At 38.1% G+C, this 9255-nt stretch overlaps 1 non-coding gene across 1 annotated transcript; it reads right to left on the minus strand.

Annotated features, from left to right (window-relative positions):
• Positions 1-3942: 3942 nt before the first annotated feature.
• On the minus strand, positions 3943-4015 carry trnar-acg (transfer RNA arginine (anticodon ACG)). The gene has a single exon. It is a non-coding gene; the product is annotated as a tRNA-Arg (tRNA).
• Positions 4016-9255: the final 5240 nt, after the last annotated feature.

Genomic DNA, 9255 nt, shown 5'->3' on the forward strand with positions numbered 1-9255 from the left:
ATCCCTTCAAATACTCCACTTACTATCGTTAAAGTTGATCTCACGTTAAGTGTCCCGTTGTATCATTTAACGTTGACGCTATAAGGACGTTAATTTACCATTGATTAGCTTTATTATTTAAGCTGTCCAAGCGATATGTCAACTTGACCCTTTGATATGATGGATAATGGCTACTACTATTATTATACTGGCCTTATTATTATTATTATTATTATTATTATAAACTGTACAATTATTATATACTGTCGAGTCACAATAACAATACCATCATATCATCAGTATAATTACCATCATCTTGCCACTGTACCTTACCTGCCAACTAATCTTCTTTTTAACTTTTTAAGTGTCCTTATTCTATTCTGTTTTTTTGCTATTGTTTTTATTTATTCTAAACACTTAAATTTCCTCTTGTGCATAGGACTAATAAATGACTATTATATTATGATGTATATTTTATTTGAATGAAAAATACCACTTATTGTACTGAGTCGTGTTAATTCAAGTTTATTACAAACAAATAAAAACCAGTGCAGTAATAAAATCAGTGCAATAAGTGAGTGTTCATTGTAATAAATATATACACATGTAAACAATAATTCAGTCAATTTGCAATTCCAGTGAGTCTACAGAATAGAAAAGTTTAACAATACACATTAATATATACAAAAAACAGAACAGTGTATATATATATGTAAATATAAAAACAGGACAGCATATAAATATATATATATATATATATTCACACACAGTGCAACTGAATAGAATATAATTACTAGAATAGATTTTTATGAATAATACAAGAATATATTATTATTATTATTATTAATAATAATAATAATAATAATAATAAAATAGATTATTATTACTAGAAATAGATCAGTGTCAATAATAGGAATATATTATTATTATTACTAGAAGAGTATTATTATTAATACTAGGAATAGATTGTTATTATTACTACTACTAGAATTAGAGTATTATTATTAATAGGAATATATTATTATTATTATTATTAATACTAGGAATAGATTGTTGTTGTTATTATTATTACTAGAATAAGATTATTATTATTACTAGGAATAGTGTCAGGGCCGGGTTTGGTGGACTCAGGAGCAGGGAAGGAGGCAGAGGCAGTGGTCAGGTAACAAGAGTGTTTATTGTAAATGGTAAGGTGGGAAGATTGGCGTCGGCAGATGCAGGTGGGTAGGAAGCTAGGCAGGGAAAGGGATCCCCCTTCACCTTCTTTGCATCCTCAGAATCAAAGAGGCTGGCAAAACCATCCCCCCTCTTCCTAAATTTAGGATCAAATTCTGTATAACTGAACTGTATAACTGCTTGGTCTGAAAACAGACTTAATCACAGAGTCTCTTGAGGCTGAGATGTCTGACCTCTCGTGGAAGTCCAGCAAGTTGCAATAAGGCAGTGTAGCAGCAGGATGCCACACCAGCAGGCAAACAGCAGTGAGGGGTTAAAACGGAGATCGTGGTCAGAGACAGAAATGTGACGGGAGAACGACGAGGCAGGTTAGTCAGGGGCAGGCAGGTTTGGCAACGATAGATCACTCGACAGGAAATTGCTGGAAAAAATAGAAATAAAGTTAGAATTAAGTATTCTTTTACCTCTTTTCATGAAATTATTAAGACAATGTGATTTATTCTTGATAGATAACGTGTATATCTTCTCAAAACTTTATTGATCAATCTCTTCCAAACATATCACAGTGAAATTTAAAGCACATATAAATAAAATGAAAAGATCCATGTGTCTGAACACAAAATGATTCCAACTTTAACAGTGTATCTGCCTTATAAATATATTTTTCTGTCCATACAATGTATTTGTTTTATATGCCTTTTCATCTTCTTTTTTAATTTCATGATTCTTTGCTTTTTGTATACTTTACTACATAATATAATAAATTAGCATATTCATCAAACCATCCTAATATATTGATTTATCTATACATATCCGTTTTGGCATTTTTTAGATAACTGAAAATAAAGAATAAAAGCATATATTACGTTGGTAAACTGTGTGACTACTTCTATCTTGTTTTGCTGAAAGGCGTTAACAACTACAGTAGCCCCATTGTTAACAACTGGCCAGCCCGTTAATAACAGTATAGTAACGTTAAACGATTTCCTATGCAAACAAGCTCACATTTGTAACTGCTGGAAGCATGCTGAAATAATCATAGTTATGATAGCTGCTAGCTGATAATAAATGGAGAATTGTCCGTCTGTTAATCTTACAGTCGTTGGTTTACAGCTACTGTCAGCTAGGTTACATGCAACGCAAATGAATGAAATGTTCATAATTAACGCTAGGGTGTTGGATAGCTAGCGCCGTAAGTATAGCACATCTGAATTTCACATAATAAATTGATATTAACACTTTGGAACAATAGAGTGAGACGGAACTTACAGTAAATACAGCAAAAGATGTCGGTCCGAACGTAGCGACGCTCAAAGGACTTGACGTTCAAATTTGGGGGTGGGGCTTCATCACCAATCTTGGTAGCGATACCGATTGCGATTGGTCATATCTTGGTAGCCCTCGGCGAGAGGTGATTGGTTTTCGCAATTCTTGGTAGTGGGGCGACATCTGATTGGTCAATTCTTGGTAGAATTCTTGGTAGCGATTAGCGATTTGATTGGTTCTCACTTGACGGCCTAGCTCTACTGACAGGTGACAAATACCTTTGCGTTCATGTTTCGAATCCCGTATCTCCCAGAAAGTTTAATTAAAATTTGGCAAACTACAAATATATAGATGGTTATACTCTACAATAACGTATATTTTCCCAATACAAATGAATGTTATTAAGACAACCTCGTCAAATACTCAAATAACTAACGTTATAGTTGTTCTAACGTCTAACTTTATCGTCCCCGTGGATCATTTAACGTTGCTGCTGTAAAGATGATAATTTACCACTGATTAGTTTTATTATTAATGCTGTCCAAGCGATATGTCAATATTGTCGGTTGTGTTCAAGTAATGGTATTAATTAAGCAGTGTGTGCTGTATATAAACATTTCAGTATTTAGTTTATCACATTGAATCACTGTTAACGTTATAATATAACATGCTTACCAACACTGTGTGTTAATATTAAAATATTTTGTTTAGCACAATTATAGTCTATTGCCAGTAATATGAAAGGTATAAAGTTATCATTCTTTTTATGTAAACCTTGTATATTGTCTATCCAAAGCATTGACTGTAAATATCACATACTCCTTTGTTGCAGAACTACAATAACTTGCAACTTGGCCCTTTGATATGATGCATACCTGACTATCTTATATTATGATGACTATTGTATTTGAATGAAAAATAACACTTATTGTACGGAGTCATGTTAATACAAATTTATTACAAATAAATAAAAACAACCAATGAAGTCATAAAATCTGTGCAATCAGTGAGTGTTCATTGTAATAAATATATACACATGCAAACAATATGTATAATAAATGTATGTACATTATTATTATTATTATTATTATTATTATTATTATGTAGTTTCATGAAGAAGATACCATGCTTGACGTCTAGAAAGAAGATTAACAGTGTGCTGTCTCTCACACCCGTTTATTCAAGTATTGAAGTTGCAGCTTCCATCTCCAGCATTATACTCGTCGTTATGTGGCTCTGAAAAGGTCCAGACGTCAGGATGCTATATATTTTACTTTATATTTTGTTATATCTTTTAAAAAAAAGGGCTAGCTGCACAAAAGCCTTACTGCTAAATGCATATGTGCATCCGACCATCATTCAGTCCATGTTACAAAATTATATGATATATCTTATACTATGATAGCAAAAACTAGTTACCACTAGTGTTGATGCGCAAAAATACAAATACGTAGGTCAAACTTGTTCTACGCAAAAAGTGCAGTAATTCGGTTGACAACTCTTTCTTACAAGAAAAGATTTCGAGCCAGCCAGGAGTCGAACCTAGAATCTTCTGATCCGTAGTCAGACGCGTTATCCATTGCGCCACTGGCCCGAGCTACATGCTATCTAGCAAGGGTAGTATTTATTAGTATGACTTTTTTAAGGACACGTGAATACCTAAGTATTTATTTCGAACAACATACAAGAACATATCAAGCTTGTGTTAACCACAGACATTATTTCAAGCATCTAACCAAAACCCCATGCTAACTTAATTCCTGGTTTAAGAATTAATTTCTGTTGATGCATGCAAGAAACACTGTCGAATATAACTGGCGATTTCCCTTTGTAAACTCAAACATATTATTGATTAAACATCAGGCATTAAACAATATGTATACTATACCAGCTCGTTAAAGCGTCAAACACAGCCAAGGATCAAAAATTCAGTAAAGTCCGAACACAAATTCACTAATTTACAAGAGGTGGCAACCCAAAGGAGAAATAACTTCTTCGCCTGTGTGGTTTATAGGCGTGTCTTGTGAACGGGGTCGACAGGTCTCTCAGGCGGCGTCTCATGTCCCTTAATTTTAGTCTCCTCTATCCTCTATCCTCGCTTGTACCTGAAGTTTTTTCGCGGGCGCCATCTTTACGACAGTCCCAAAGCTCTTATTTGTGCTCGGAGGATAGAAGATAGAGGATAGAGGAGGCATATCGGAGGAGGCACAAGCGAGGATACACGAGAGCATCCCGTGCGGAGGTCTTTTAGCGGTGGCCCCGCCCCCTGACTTTTTGAATAGACGCAGCAGCTGATGCATATGTCAGCATATGTCTACATTTGTAGTGTTGACACGCGAATAACAAGGCCGGAGTGTAGAGCTTAATACTGTTTACTTAACAGAATAGCATATACAACAAAACATAGTTCAGCAGATCATATTGTAGACTACACTTCAGTAGTTGCCATCTTGAATCTCTCTTTCTCTGCTTTTTGCTAACTCAACAGTATGTGCTTTACAACACTGCCACCTAGTGTTATGAAGTAGCAATAATATAATCAGGGAACACGACAATATTTATAATAAATTAAGAGAAAGATCGCTCTAGAAGTTTTTTTCCTTTTCGTGATCTGTTTTTACCACCATACAGATTTATTATGGATATTATTAAAGTAAAAAAAAGGATGAGAATGAGAGTCTGTCCGTCAGCAAGAAACACTTTTACATTGTTTGTAATTTTCATCAGTCCCACGTGAGGCTGATCCTTGCTGAGTGTAGCTTTGATCTGAGTGACATAATTTACATTTTACCTTAAACATCCAACCTAATAATATATTGGCCGGTGTTCAGGGGACACAGTCGTGTTCTGGGATATTAAATAATTCATTTATCACCGGGATCCAGTGGCGGTTCTAGACCAAAATTACCAGGGGGGCCAAGCAGGGGCCAGAGTTTTTTCAGGGGGGCACATATAAGGAGAAAACAGGGCAACATTTAAGCGTTCAAAATGTTTAGTTTATTCAAAATCCAAAACAAAATACATTGAGCATTAATACATTGAATGAATTAATGAATGAATGATTAAACATAAAATAAAGTGTGCTCAATAAACCTTGAAACCATCATCTCTCTGAAACCAGAAAAAAATAAATTCACATACAGTGGTCTATATCACACAGTATCAACACAGTAGGCTGAAACACTACAACAACAAGATTCTGCGTTTGTGACTCCTTGAGAACCTATCTACAAATGCATCAAGGTTCAAAGCCTTGGACCTTGTGGATTCAATGCTGAGCACCCCAAGATTGCTTAGACGCTCTTCACTAATGGTGGACCGGAGGTAGGTCTTCACCAGTTTCAAGGTGGAGAAACTCCGCTCACAAGAGGCGGAACTCACTGGAAGTGCCACAGCTATTTTGCATAGTTTAAATAGCTCAAAAAACACTTCTTTATATGGCTCAATGAAACGTGTCAATGCCACTGTATCTGATGGCTTCTCAATCACACCACTCTGTACTTTTCTTTCTAAAAGTCTCTTGAATTGATGCAGCTCATGTCCCAGGTCATCAATATTAGCATCATACAAACGACCAAACTCAAACAAAGTGGTGTCTTTTAAAAATGCATCACTCTTGGGGTTGAGAGACCTGATACTACACATCAGCTCACAATTGGTCTTTGAGAAACGTTTGCTTAATTCACTAAGCATACAATCAATGACAGGATAGAAAAAAGAAGTCCGAAATGTTTCTTTATCACATTCTAGCTCCCTCTGACCAACAGTGCTTAGTATGTGGTATTCACAGAGTCTGGAGCTTAGGTTTCTTTGCCGTTTTGGCACTGACTGTGTGGCAGCATCACACTGCTCACAAATAGTCAACACTTCGTCCCATATGTTGTCAAAGAATGACTCCTGCCTGAAATCATTCAAAGTCTGAACTAAAGCTTCAACTAAATCAACAGCTCTTGAAAGGTCAAGGGTTGCTGACTGGAGCATATCAGAAAGAAGCTTTGTTTCCCCAAACGCTTTACGAAGTGTAACTAGATGCACGACAAACTCCAAGTCAATCTGGGCCAGAAGACCACGGGCCTCAGAAGATTTTTCTCCTTTGCGCTCTTGTGCCATCTCTTGCAGCACCCGTTTAAGAGCAGGTAATCTATCCATTATGGTACGAAGAGCTAAAAATCGACTTGCCCATCGTGTGTCACTTAATTGTTGGAGCTCTCTTGTGCTGCCATACATTTCCTTTTGTACAGCCAGCCATTTGGGGTGCACATATGATCCAGAAGTGAAAACATAAAGCCTCTGTAACAAAGCAAAGAATTCTTCTGCCTCTGGTACAGCTTTGACAGCATCAACTAGCACTAAATTCAGACAGTGTGCACTGCAGTGGACGTAGAAGGCATATTTTGCTTGCTGTCTGATTCTCGCCTGTACCCCTGAATGTTTCCCACTCATTACAGCTGCGCCATCATATGCTTGGCCTATCAGGTTGTTTTTATAGTCAAGCCCATGACGTTCCAATAGGTTGACTATTTTTTCTGTAAGCCCTGCAGCATCAAGCCGCTCTGCACATTCAAAATGAAGAAAACTCTCCTTAATAACTCCATTATAATAGTAACGGAGTATGAAAGAAATCTGTTCTTGCTTTGACACATCTTTTGTTTCATCTGCCATGACGCTGAAGAATTCACTCTCTTTTACTTCTTCAATGATTTCTGACCGGACCATTTCAGCCAAACAATCCAGCACCTCATTCTGAATTATTTTGCTTGTATATTTTGCATTATGAATGGTGGTCAATCTGTGTTTAACAGCCGCATCATGATTGGCAACAGTATCAAGAATTTCTCTGAAGTTACCTTTGTTGTCAGATTCATCAGATTCATCATGTCCTCGCTGTGCAATGTTTTGTCTAGCTGTAAGCAACAGCACTTCACCGATTGTTCTGATGTAGTCTCTATTTTCTTTTACTTGTTTAGTGTGCTCCTTATTAAGGACGTTTGCCAGTGTTGCATTATTTTTGACAGACCTCTGGTAATCCCTCCATGCAATCATTGCTTGCTTGTGCCTGTCAGATTTTGTATGCACTGAAAAACCTCCCTCTCTTTCAGTTGCTTTTTTCCAGTTTCTAAAACCCAATGGTGAGTCAAATACAGTTGCTGAACAATTTGCTGGGCTAAAATGGCGGCATGCATAGCAAAATGCTGAGTCCATCATCACAGAATATTCAATCCAGGGGTGTGTTTCATACCAGTTGGCCCGGAAACTGCGCTTCCTGTCTCCCATCAGTGTGTTAGGAAAGTTCTTTATATGTGGCTGCACTGGAGTGTCATCCATGCACTTGCTGATATCTGGAGAAAGATGAGTAAATATGAGAGTGCAACATTAATTTATCATTATTAATTTAACTAGTCTACACTGCTCTCTCTCTCTCTCTCTCTCTCTCTCTCTCTCTCTCTCACACACACACACACACACACCTACCTGATGGTGCTGTACTTGACATGCATGAATCTGGTTGTCCCTCATAGGCCTCCTCCTGACTCTCAGACTGCCTTTCACTTTCCTCCTCTGTCTGTCTCTCCTCCTCTCTCTGTCTCTCCTCCTCTGTCTGTCTCTCCTCCTCTGTCTGTCTCTCCTCCTCTGTCTGTCTCTCCTCCTCTGGCTCTCTCTCCTCCTCTGGCTCTCTCTCCTCCTCTGGCTCTCTCTCCTCCTCTGGTTCTCTCTCCTCCTCTGGCTCTCTCTCCTCCTCTGGTTCTCTCTCCTCCTCTGGTTCTCTCTCCTCCTGCTCCTGAGCTCTTTCACTTCTCCCTTCATCTCCATCTCCCTCACTCTCTTGATGGGGCTTTTTCCCTACTGGGGCAAAAAAGGACGTAATGTCCTTCCTGCTCCTTTTCATGATGATAGCCTACTAAAAAGAAAACGGAGAGGATTGTAGCCTTCTCGTTTCACAAGGCTATGCAAGTTTTTCATTTAACAAGTAGGCTAAATGCTGTCGGTTATTTCACCTATTTCCCCAATATAAGTTACTTATTGCTGTGCAACGGACTTTTAAGAAAGATAAAGCTACTTGGTGAACATGTCATCATGTTTAATGACTTCAATGGCTTTGCTTATTCACAAACATATCAAGACCAAGACGTGATTAAGCGCAATAAAAAACGGATTTTATTATTGAAGTGAACAAAAACAGTAAAACACTGATATGTACAAACACACTGCCATTAAATTGGATAGTTTTCCTTACCTTCCACTATTTGCAGTTGTCCATTCAGGGCGGCTGCAGCTGTCGGCTCGCATCCAAAATTTGCAATCCGCGCGCACTGCTGGTCTTACAACTGCAGGTGGCAGTGTGCGTGTATCGCTTTAAGGAGTCCGTGGAGAACGCTCCGTCGATATGTCTTTAGTTCCGGTCTTCGAGCCAGCGCATGTCGCCGTAAGAAATGAATTAATTAATTATCTGTTCAGCACAGGGGCCACAACAGGGGCCGGGAGCAATTTTACAGGGGCACTGGCCCCTGTCGGCCCCTGTGTAGAACCGCCAATGCCGGGATCTTCTACTACGACGGCGTATTAGGGCCATGTATGAAAAAAATAAATAAATAGGGACCCAGAGGAGAAGGACCCAGTGATGGTACTTCATCACTACATTTAATTCATTTCTACCCGCGGGATGTCTCCGCTTCTCCATCACTAAACTTTTTTCACAGCAGCAGGTTTATTTTTCCCAGCCTTCATTCCTCACGGGCATTCTCATGTGATGCGTCTTTATGCGTGTCATGGACCCAGTTTATGGAATCTTTATTCATCTTTGAAGTGTGTGTGTGCTTGCATTTGTGGCACCGG

Source organism: Centropristis striata, chromosome 6 (assembly GCF_030273125.1).
Source record: "Centropristis striata isolate RG_2023a ecotype Rhode Island chromosome 6, C.striata_1.0, whole genome shotgun sequence".
In the NCBI taxonomy this organism is placed as follows: domain Eukaryota; kingdom Metazoa; phylum Chordata; class Actinopteri; order Perciformes; family Serranidae; genus Centropristis; species Centropristis striata.